The sequence below is a fragment of the Camellia sinensis genome, chromosome 3 (genome assembly GCF_055761805.1).
Source record: "Camellia sinensis isolate YWXY chromosome 3, ASM5576180v1, whole genome shotgun sequence".
Lineage (NCBI taxonomy): Eukaryota > Viridiplantae > Streptophyta > Magnoliopsida > Ericales > Theaceae > Camellia > Camellia sinensis.
The window spans coordinates 57,039,456-57,051,663 of NC_138963.1; positions in this window are offsets into that span (position 1 = coordinate 57,039,456).

Genomic DNA, 12,208 nt, shown 5'->3' on the forward strand with positions numbered 1-12,208 from the left:
CATTGATTTTTTTTGTTTTATATATATATATATATATATATATATACATATATATCTCTGATCTGACCTAATCGGCTCCCTCACTCTCTCATCTCATCAGTCTCACACTCACTCTCTGGTTTTGCATCTCTGCACCGATCGACTCACACACAGGTAAATATGAATCTGTCTGTTAATCTGTGTTTGTTTTGGCACCCCGATCGACTCTCACACTCACTCTCTGTGTTTGTTTTGGCCTCTATTTGGAATGTAAATATGAATCTGTATTGATCTTAGTTGTGTCTTAGTTGAATCTCTTTGTTTTATTAATTGTGTTGTGTCTGTTATTAAATCTGAAATCAGAAAAAATAGGTGGAATAATTTTGGTCTCTAATTGTGGAATTCATAGTGTCTGTTATTGAATCTGTTTTGGCATCTAATTGTGTCTGTTATTAATTGTTATGTTTGGAATTCAGATTGACCAACTAGGTGGAATTCAGAAAAAATAGGTGGAATAATTTTGGTATGAATCTGTCTGTTAATTTTGGTATGAATTTAATAATAGGTGGAATAATCTGTATGAATCTGTCTGTTATTAAATGTTTAAGAAAGTTCTCGCCAATAGTGATGAAAATAACAGAGAAAAGTAGTATCCAGAACAGAATTGATAAATGCTGACTGACTAAAACGATTGAGTAAGCACTCCATAACTTGAAGAAAAACCTGCAACATGATTAACTATAGTTAGAAAACTATTTTGTTGAGTGCTTTCATATTTAAAACATTTAGGGAAACTTGACCACTGACTTTTAGAAGACTTGATCACTGATGGCTCCCAAAAAAAATAAGTTCATTATATATTTGGAAAGACAATGAACAGGCCAAATCTTAGTGGATTTGTTGCCCTCCATGCCATATTGGTCATGAAAAAGTCACGCAATGTTCAAATAAGTATTACCAGCCCAGATTAGAGGCTTATATCAAACTCCAGCTACCTTCCTCAATTTTCAATCTTCCTCTGCTTGAATTTGCTATATTTTTTTTATTTCTCTATTTTTTTGTTTTGAATTTCCTATAGTTTGAATTTTGAAAAAATATTACACGGAAATGCTGATTTTGTACTCATCTTCATTCCACACAAGGTTTTGTGACCAAAGATTAGTCATTTAGCAATTCAAGCCTACAGTAAAGAAACTAGTCTCAGAGTTGGGCAACTTGGTAAGCAAATAAATTTTCTTTTATGATTGTGCTTCAGCTGAACACTCACTGCCCAGTTAATTTCATGAATTTGTGTCTATTAGTCTGTGTCTGGTTACATTCAAACTGAATCTGTGTCTGTTTACATTCAAACTGAATCTGTGTCTGTTTACATTCAATCTGTTTAATTGAATCTGTGACTGTATTTTATATTTTATTAATATTTTATTATTGAATCTATTTAATATTGAATATTGAATCTGTTTAATATTTTATTAATCTGAATCTATTTAAAGGAATTCAATATTTTATTAAAAAGGTCCAAAATAAAGATTGACAAAATAGGAGAAAAAAAGGTTTAGAAATGGACTATAATTGCTATAATTGCTTTAATTTTGCTCTGTTATGTTATTTGTTTATTTTTCACTTTTGTTCCACAAGTTTGGTCATAAAAGAGAGATCTTCATTTTACAATTTCGACTAGTGTTTTTGGTGTCTTGTATCAAATAAAATGAACTTGAGATTTCAATGACATTGTTTGGTATTGTTTGGTTTTGCTACTTTGGAATCTGATTTTCATAATTTTGCTTATGTTTGGTGTAATATGGAATGAAATGGACTATAATTGCTATAATTGCTTTAATTTTGCTTATGTTTGGTGCTTCATAATTTTGTGTTTTAGGCATATATAAGGAAACTTTGTTCATAAAGTTTGATAGAACTAGAGTTTGTCATAGTTTTATGAATATCATTTCACACCTAGATTCAATTAGCAAAGATTCTGAAGAAGCAAAAAAATAGCAAGGGGAGTTTAATGTGTATTTTGCTGGGAAATAATTTGAGAGAAGTGAGTGGATCTATAAGTGACACCGAAAAAACTTGGATGGTGTAGACTGTATTGTTTTAGACTAGCACAATACATTGATCTATAAGTGAGTGGATGTATACATATTACCCCTACTCTCTTTGTTGTGTCGTGCTTAGTATCTAATCTTTTATTAAATGTCTTGTTTCTCAAATAATATTGTCATTTTCTACAAGTGCATATCTTGAGTTTTAGATCACTTTTTTATTTTATTATTAAATTATTCTAGCTTAAGAAAGTTTGGAATCACTCATGTCTTGATGATTTATTTTGGCATCTACAAGGGTATTAATATCTTTTGTAGCTTTATACTATTTTTGCATAAGAGTATCCTTATTGTATGATTTTTAACCCTCAGGATAAAAGATGGAAATGCTGAAACACCCTATCCAAGATCATCCTTTGCCATCAATTGTACTGGTAAAGGTTTATTTACGTACATTTCTTTTGAGTGCACTATTTTTGTTCACTTCAAGGTGGTTTTGAAAATTTAAAGCTTCTTTGATTCTCTTTTCAGGTGATGTCTGCAAAGGAGATGTTGTTTTGTTTACACAGAAAGTATACAAGAAGTAACTCACTGGTTTCAGCTCTTGTTTTCCTTCTGTATATGAATCTCTTGATTTCCATCGTAGTTTGTAAATCATATTTGCTCGGTAAATGAAGGAGCTAATTCCGAACAGGTTTATATCCAAACAGGTTTGGAAAGAGAACTATTGCTGGAAGAGTTGTTAAGGAAAGCTATGGTGCTGCCAAACAACAACATACATTTACAGTAAGTTTGGGACATGTGTAGTGATGACTCGCTCAATTACTCAAGCCTCTCTTTCGCTAATGAAATCAATAGTCTAGTGTTTTTTTCCTTTTCAATTTCCTTGAGTTAAACATTGTCATAGCTCATCCCTTATAAGTTTTTTTGCACAAAAATTCAGGATCTCCCTCTGTTTTGTCTTTATTAGAAGTTATTATTCTGCCCCTGTTTCTGTGGGTCACTGTAAGGGGAGCAAATATTCAGGCAAGCCCGTACTCCTTTTTTTCGAGCTCCGTTACTGTCCGATCACATGCGAGCAAATAACGGTGAGCTACCCGGCGGTGTGTGGCCGAAAAACCCCTCCGACGATCAAGTTAGGACACACACACAAGGGATAGATAGAGAGAAGGGAGAGTGTTGAGTGTAAGTATTACTCTTACCAAATGTTCCTCTGCCTGCATACGGGGGGCGCAGTCATGCTTATATACCTTCTGCGCCCCAAATCTACTCCTAGTGATCTCTCAACACGTGGCACTGCTATCCCATCTGTCAGCATAAACCTTGCTGAGCACCACCTAACCCAACTGCCTGCCCATGTTCCTGGGAGCTCGGCAGCCGGGCAGTATCATCTCGGCCATCGTCTGCCATGCTGCGTTTCATGCCCAAGTACTCCAACAGCTAAGCTCAGATGAGGATCGGACTCGGCGGCATCTCGGCAAAGCCGAGCTCGGGACTACTCACACTTGTCTGCGGTCGACCTACCTGCCGAGCAAACAGGTGACTCGGTCCAACCTTTCCTTTCCTGGCGATGGACTTTTCACCTGACCAGCTTCGCAACCACAGATCCTTGCAGCTCGGTCAATCCATGCGCTGCCTTAACCGAGCAGCTTCCTCCAAGGCCGGGCAATACAGCTCGGCCCAACACCCGTTGGGCCCAAATTTGCACGGCGCAACTTAGTCTGACCCAAATCTGTTCGACCCTTACCACGGCCCAATCCAGATCATAAATCTCCCTCTCAATTGCCCCTTAATTCCGTCCGCGAAAGCGTGACTGGGATTAGTTACTTCGACCGGGATAACATTTCTTCGGTCTTCAGAATGCTAAATGGCGACCGGGTTAGTGAACATTACTGTCTGCAAACTTGCCCGGTTGTACTTCTCGGCTGACGTCCTCTTCTTTGAAAGTAGACCGGTTGGCTCCTCAACTCTTCAACCTGTCTCTTCAGTTCTGACGTCGCCATAAATAGGGACACATGGTGGGCTGCCATTGGTTCTCGAGCAACCAACCCGCCGTTTTGCCAGAATTTGAATTTGGGCGGTCTCGTTTCCTCTATAAACATCCCTCCCTCACCTTCCTTGAGGACTCATTGACTCACTGCCATTCCAAGCAACCCAAAGCTCTTGCCTCTCCTTTGCCATTCCCGAACTCGTGCTCGAAGAAGAAACAGCCACTGCTCCATATTGGTAAGCTCTCCAACCCTTGTTATTTGTCGTTTTCTTTGATATTTCACATATTAGGACATGAAATCGTAGCTTTTAGGCCTTGGGCACCTAAAACCATCCCAAACCCTCCATTGTTAACGGTGTTCTTCATTTTTCCTGAAGAACACTGAAGAATTGGGGCGGACCAGGCTCCTGGTCTTCATTTGATCCAAAAAACCAATCTAACCGAGCAAATAACATGTTTGTCTCAACCCCAGCAAAAACCGAGATAGCAAAAGGAATTGGTCGCTCAACCGGGCTAACATCTGGTCTGCTTGGGCGACCGAGCTCCTTAGTTAGCTTAGACGACCGAGGTGGTTTGGCACTCTTAATGACCGAGCTAAAGTCCAGCTCCCTTCGCGCGACCGCGCTCACATTTACACTTGACAACCTTTTCCTGCAGAGTCCAAGTGGACCCCTGACCACTTCCGAGGCTCTCAAAGACCGAGCAACCAACAATTCACAAGTCAGTGCCAAACCTCCTCAGCCGAGAAAATTTGGCTGGTCCTTCATGGGGAAATTTCGATTTCTCGTAGATACTCCGGCTGCACTGGCTGCGTTCTGGAAGGAGTACGGCATCTCGGCCGATGTCCACCTTGAACTTGCAGAAATTGAGACAACGCCTTGGGGCAGGGAGGAATGCCCCTTCACCGTGCTATCCATTGTCGAAGGGGGCCTTCGTTTCCTACTCAACCCATTGATCACCGAGTTCCTCCACCGCACCGAGCTTGCACCCACTCAAGTGTCCACCAACACCTACCGAATAATAAACGGTGTGCACGAACTTAACAATCGGCTAGGCACAAACTTAGGCTTAGCTGAGATATTGCGACAATATACTCTCGGTCACATCGGCGATGGTCTCGCTTACTATCTTAAGATCAGGCCGGCCAAAAAAAAAATCGCGACCGGAACACCGGACAAAGACTTGGACGATGACGATTTTTTGTGGGTAACCGGTAATTACGAAACAGCCGAGGTACCGGGTTGGTTCATAAGCAAGAAATTCGGTTCCACATGTAAGCCGTGTTGTCTTGTTTGGTGAATTCGTTTTAACTATTCTGTACTTAACCATTTACCTGCTCCTCATGCAGCAATTCAAGCCTTGCGAGCGAACTACCAATACCCCAACGCAGAAGCAATTCGGACCGTGCTCCGCTACAGCCACCGAGATTGCAACGATTTGCTCTGTTACACCCCAACCTACAAGTACTCTGCTCCGCGCCGGAGTAAAGTAACAGACTTCCTCCGTGCTCCATCGCCACCTCCAGACCCTACCCTTCCTGACGTCCCCTTAATCCGGTTGACAGACGAACAAGAAATAGTCAAAAGAAGCCGAATCAAAAACCTTCTCACTGCAACCTCGGCCGAGATACCGAGCGTCGTCGCCCGCTCCCCAGCTGCCGGTCAATCAAGTGCCACCGTGGTCGCCTTAGCTTCTCCAGCCGCCGGGCAATCTAGCAAAGAAACACGCCGGGCTGGCAAAAGACCACGGGCAGATCCCTCTGCCGAGCTCGTCGCCGAACTAACAACCGAGCAACCTGCCGACACGGTCAGCCCCATCCCAGTATGGCGGCCGCAGTTGAAGCACCGGGGCAAAGAGATCCCGGCAAATGCTTCGGTCAAAGGTGACAAGGTGCACTTGCTTGCCTTCGACCTCTCAAAGGCTCTGCTGCTACCCAGCGACGTGGTTGGCAGCGACCACGTTCCTGACACCCGGCTGGTCAAATCCGCCGTGAAGTCCATGACCAGGGTAAGAATTTCAATCTTCTACTTCAATTTTCACAAGTGTTTGCACGGTTTCTTCTCCGATCAAATTCTCATTTTGCAGGCCATCCAAAAGAAGCACTTGGTCATGGAGCGCATCCACAGACTTTAGCAGAAGGCGAGTGATACCGCCAGCCAAGTCAAAAGCCTCCAAATCGAGCTTGGCCGAGCAAAGTCCTCGCTCGAAGCCACCAATTCCGACAACAACAGGCTGCTCGGCCAACTTGAAGCAGCCGAGAAACAGAAAGACGGGCTCCAGGCCGAGCTTAACGAGCTTAAGAAGTCCAGGAAAAAAGACTGCGAGGACGCCAATAAAGCCGGCTTCAACGAAGCCGAGAAAAACTACAAGAAACAAGTCTTCGCCACCCAGGACATTTACTTCAAGGCTGGATGGAAGGTTGCCTGTCAACAGCTCGGTTAGGGTCCTAACACTGACGTGTTTGCCTCTCCACTGGCTGTCTTCCTACCGACCTACCTCATTCCATATGCCAATGACGTCTTCAGCGCGCTGCAAGCTGAGGCCGGGGAAGGACTTGAAGAAGAGGGCGAGACAAACGCTGAAGGAGAGGAGCAAACCGAACAGGAGCAGGCCGGCCAGACTGGGACCGGTGTCCAGGACCCAACTGCCACGGTCAACCTGGAGGCTAATGAGGAATTCCCTGATCTCTCCCCCCTAGCTTAGGTTTCTTTTTTCTGTTTCAGTAAATGTAACCGGGCTAAGTTCCCCACCTTTTGTATTAACTTTTTATCAATGAAAAGCCTTGATTTCATCAAGTGTTTGGACGGTCGTCATCAATTCCTTTTTCAGCAAAACATGTCGGTATAAATTGTAAAATTGAACATAACACCCAAGTTGAACTCACCAACTTTTTCAACCGGAATACCCATCTCGGCTGGAAATAACTATGTTGGACAAAACATCAACGTCTTCAGCCGGGGTAAAGCATCTCGGCTAGAAATAACAGTTGAACAGATCACCAACTTCTTCAACCGGAATAAATCAACTCGGTTGGGAATCCTAAGTTGGGAAAAACACCAACTCTTCCAACCGGAGTAAATCATCTCGGTTGGGAATCCTAAGTTGGGCAAAACACCAACTCTTCTAACCGGAATAAATCATCTCGGTTGGGAATCCGAAGTTGGGCAAAACACCAACTCTTCCAACCGGAGTAAATCATCTCGGTTGGGAATCCGAAGTTGGGCAAAACACCAACTCTTCCAACCGGAGTAAATCATCTCGGTTGGGAATCCTAAGTTGTGCAAAACACCAACTCTTCCAACCGGAGTAAATCATCTCGGTTGGGTTAACTATGTCGAACAAAACAGCAACGCCGTTCAGCCGAAGTAGATCATCTCGGCTAGAAATAATTAAGTTGAACAAAACACCAACTTTTTCAACCGGAGTAAACCATCTCGGTCGGGAATAACTAAGTTGAACAAATCACCAACTCTTCCAACCGGAGTAAATCATCTCGGTTGGGATGGCCTAAGTTGGACAAAACACCAACTCTTCAAGCCGGAGTAAAACATCTCGGTTTTTACATTAAAACAACAGTCCAAGTGCTAAAGCAAAATTACTTTTATATATTGACAAAAAGAATTACATTCTGAAGTGCAAGCCAAACAATTCCTTTGCACAAGAAAAGAAAGCAAAAGCTTAGAAACAATACAGTTTCAGGTTGGCCGCATTCCATGGCCGGGGTATTGCTCTTCCCTCTAGATCCTCCAAGTGGTAAGCCCCCTTGCCCGCCAGACCGGTGATCATGTAGGGTCCTTCCCAATTTGCCCCTAGTTTGCCTTCACCTGGCACCAGGGTGTTGCCCATAACTTTCCTCAAAACCCAATCACCAATTTTAAACGGTCTGGTCTTGTTGTACTTCTTTGAGAGCTCTTGTTGGTAGGTGGCCATATGGATGAGGGCCTTCTCCCGACGCTCTTCCACTAGGTCCAGCTCCAAGGCAATAGCCTCGGCATTCAGTTCGGGCTCAAAACTCTCGCTTCTTAGAGTGGGCATGCCAACTTCCAAAGGTATGACCGCCTCCATGCCATAAGCCAAAGCAAATGGAGTTTCCTCGGTAGATCGCCGCGGGGTTGTTCGGTATACCCAAAGGACGCTGGGTAATTCCTCTGCCCATTTTCCCTTTGCCTTCTCCAGCCGTTTCTTCAACCCATCCAGTATAGTCTTGTTTGATGCCTCGGCTTGACCATTGGACTGCGGCTAAGCCGGAGTGGAGTTGTAGAATTCAATCTTCAAATCTTCACAAAATCCTCTGAATAGGCGACCGTGAAACTGGGTGCCGTTGTCAGAGATCAAGATCTTGGGGACCCCAAACCGCGTGACCACGTTCTGCCAGACAAACAGCTTCACGTCTTTCTCTTTGATTGTTGCCAAGGGCTCAGCTTCAACCCATTTCGTGAAGTAATCTGTGGCCGCAATGAAGAATTTCCGGTTGCCTGGTGCTGTTGGCAGTGGCCCCACTATATCTAGCCCCCACATGGCGAAAGGCCAAGGACTAGTGAGGGGAAGAAGTTCCCTAGCAGGCTGATGGATCCGATGGGCGAATTTCTGGCATTTTTCGCACTTGCGGATGTACTTTTGTGCGTCGGCCTGCATGCATGGCCACCAGTATCCCTGCGAAATAGCTCGGTAGGCCAAGGACCTGCCCCCTATGTGGCTGCCATAAATGCCTTCGTGAATTTCGTACAAGAAGGCCTCCACACTATTCGGGTGCACGCACTTTAGATAAGGACCAGTGAAGGACTTTTTATACAACGCACCAGATGGATAGAGCCAAAACTGCTCTGACTTCACCCGGACTTTGTGTGCTTCTTTCTTGTCAGTGGGTAGAGTCCGGTCTCTGAGGAACAAGATTAAGGGGTCCATCCAGGAAGGACCTAGCGCGGCGCAAAGTACATCCGTCTGCCCGGCGTCTTCAATGCTTGGCCGTGGAAGAAAGTCAATTAACAAGGGGTTTGGAGACGTACTATCTACCATCGAAGCGAGGCCGGCCAGCTCATCAGCTCGGCTGTTTTCTTCACGACCAATCTGTTGTACACTGATTGCCTGAAACTGTTTGATGTGTTCCCAGACCAGAGCTTGGTACTTTGCCATTCTGTCATCCTTTGCCTCGTAAATCCCAGAGACTTGGTTAACCAAAAGCTGGGAATCACTGTACACCAGTAGCTCGGCAGCCTTCATTTGAATAGCGGTCTTGAGCCCGGCAATAAGGGTCTCGTACTCAGCCTCGTTGTTAGATGCTGGGAAGCCAAGCGTGATAGAATGTTCAATGGTTAGGCCATCCGGGGAGATAAGAACGATACCTAGGCCGGCACCGTGACGGTTGGACGCTCCATCAACAAAAAGCTTCCACATTTCCCCCACAAAAAGCTTCCAGCAGTCTGATGGGTCCTGAGAGTTGCGAAGGGCAATGGGATCACGGTTTCTTGGCTGTCAGGTTTCAAGTTCTGTGTTGATTGGTTCCACTCCAGCCATCCTTGGTGATTCGGCACCGGACTCAACAAATCGGTCTACAATGCTTAAGTCCGTAGGCGAATCACCAGGTTGCGGTATTATGTCGGCCGCAGGCTCTATGCTGAGTAGTTCCATTACTTCACCCTCTGACGACGCGGTACCGGACAGAGTGGGTGGGACGACAATACCCGACTCCGTCATCGCGTCACCGGTTGGTTGAATTGTACGAGTTGAGGGTACTACAGTGGGGCGCACAAATTCCGCGTCGGCAACTCCACCCAGTTGTGGTATCTCGGTCAGGCTTGCAGTCCCTTCTTCTTCTGCCGCGGCAATATCGACCGGGCATACCGGATGAGTTCCTGGCGAGAATTCAGCAACGAAATCGGCCAAAGTTTGGGCCTTTATGGCTGTGCGCGGTTGGAACTTTACTTCAAACTGTCCCAATTCGACCGCCCACTTGAGAATTTGGCCTGAAAAGTCCGCCCGTTCAAACAAGGCCTTAAAGGGAAGCTCGGTCAGTACGATGATGGTATGGGCGTGAAAATAATGCGCCAACTTCCTTGAAGCCATCATCAACGCCAACGCAAGCTTTTCCAGCGGCAAGTACCTCGTCTCAGCCGGCAGCAAGGTCTTACTGACATAAAAAATTGGGATGTGCTTGATTCCTTCAGCGCGGACTAGCACCGCACTGACTGCGTGCTGGGAGACGGCAAGGTAAGGTAGAGTTCCTCACCCGGCTTTGGTGTAACCAACAGTGGCGGAGTTTACAGATATTCCTTGAGCTCGGCTGAAGCTCGGTCACACTCTTCGTCCCACGAGAACTTTGACTTCAATGCTTGAAAGAAAGGGCGGCAGCGATCTGATGACCGGCTTATAAACTGATTAAGCGCGGCGGCCATCCCGGCCTGATGCTGCACATCCTTAGCCGAGCTGGGCTGCTTCAACTCTTGCACGGCTCTGATCTGAGCAGGGTCTGCTTCGATGCCTCGGTTCGTGACTAGGAACCCCAAAAATTTTCCAGATCCCACGCCAAAGGCACACTTTGACGCATTCAAGCGCAGCTTGTGCTTCTTTAGAATGGCAAACATCTCGGCTAAGTCAGACAAATGGTTTGCCTCATGTCGGCTCTTTACCACCATATCATCGATGTAAGCCTCCATTGTCCGGCCAAGCAAAGGAGCAAACATTTTGGTCACCATCCTCTGAAAAGTCGCCCCGGCGTTCTTCAAACCAAAAGGCATGACTCGGTAGCAGAAGAGTCCCCTCGATGTAGTAAAGGAGGTGATTTCTCGGTCGGGGCCATGCATGGCAATCTGATGATAGCCGCGGTAGGCATCCAAGAAACTTAGGCTGTTATGTCCAGCCGTCAAATCCACAAGCTGGTCAATTCTAGGCAAGGGAAAGCTATCTTTCGGACAAGCTCGGTTGACGGTCTTGTAATCAACGCAAGCCCGCCACTTCCCATTTTTCTTCGGTACCACCATTGTATTTGAGATCCAACGAGGATAGTGTACTTCTTGAATTGCTCGTGCCTCTAGCAAATTCTTGACTTCTTCCGCAACTACCTCGGCGTGATGTAGCGCCGATCTCCTTGTCCGCTGAATAACTGGCTTGGCACCGGGGAAGACATTGAGATGATGGCAAATAAAACTAGGATCGAGGCCGGGCATGTCGTAAGGCGACCATGCAAAAACTTCGATGTTGGCCATCAAAAACTCAACCATCTCGGTCTGTTCTATGGCCGTAAGGCTTGAGCCGAGCAAGAAGAACTTGTCCGGCTGTTCTGTATCAATTCGCACCTCCACCAATTCCTCGACAGCTTTGTCTTCGACCTTGGTGCCCACATCATCCAAGACACCCTGGTCCTCCGGTCCCTCAATCATTTGAACGAATCCTTTGGCAACCCGGCTCCCGTTGACCGCCACGAAGCACTGCTTGGACATGACCTGATCGCCCCACATCTCCTCGATTGCCCCCATAGCCGAGGGAAATCTCATTACTTGGTGGAAAGTTGATGCCACGGCTTGCATAGCGTGAAGCCACCCCCTTCCAAGGATCAAATTGTAAGTAGATGGCACCTGTAATACCCAGAACTCCACCTGTTTGACCATGGATCCCGCTTTGACCGGCAGGATAATCTTTCCCAAAGGCCACTCAGGTTGTGAGTTGAAACCAACCAACGGCGATGTCGCCGGGGCCAAATTCGTATCTCGGAGCTTGAGCTGTTGGAAAGCGTCGTAGTACATGATCTCGACCGAGCTTCCCTGATTGATCAAGATCCGTTTCACTTCAAAGTCTTTAACACGGAGTGTAACTACAAAGGCGTCATTATGCGGTGTCTGAATGCGCTCCAAGTCCCTCGAGGAGAAACTGATCACTTCTTTTGCTTCCGTCCTCCCCCTCTTGAGTGCAGGCTGAACCGACAAAACTTCCTTCATGTGCTCTACCTTTTTTATCATACCACGGAGCTCGCAAACGCGCGCCGGTTCCACTATGCCGTGGATGACATTCACAATCCCTTGAGGAGGTGCATCTCGGTCGTCCGGTCCCCGCGGATCAACCGGAACTTGATTTGCCTTGACGCCCTCATCAATGTAAAGATCCAGGTGCCCGGCCGCGACTAGCTCTTCCAGGTATTGCCTCAATGGCAAACAATCCTCAGTCCGGTGGCCTCGCTCCCGATGAAACGTACAACGAT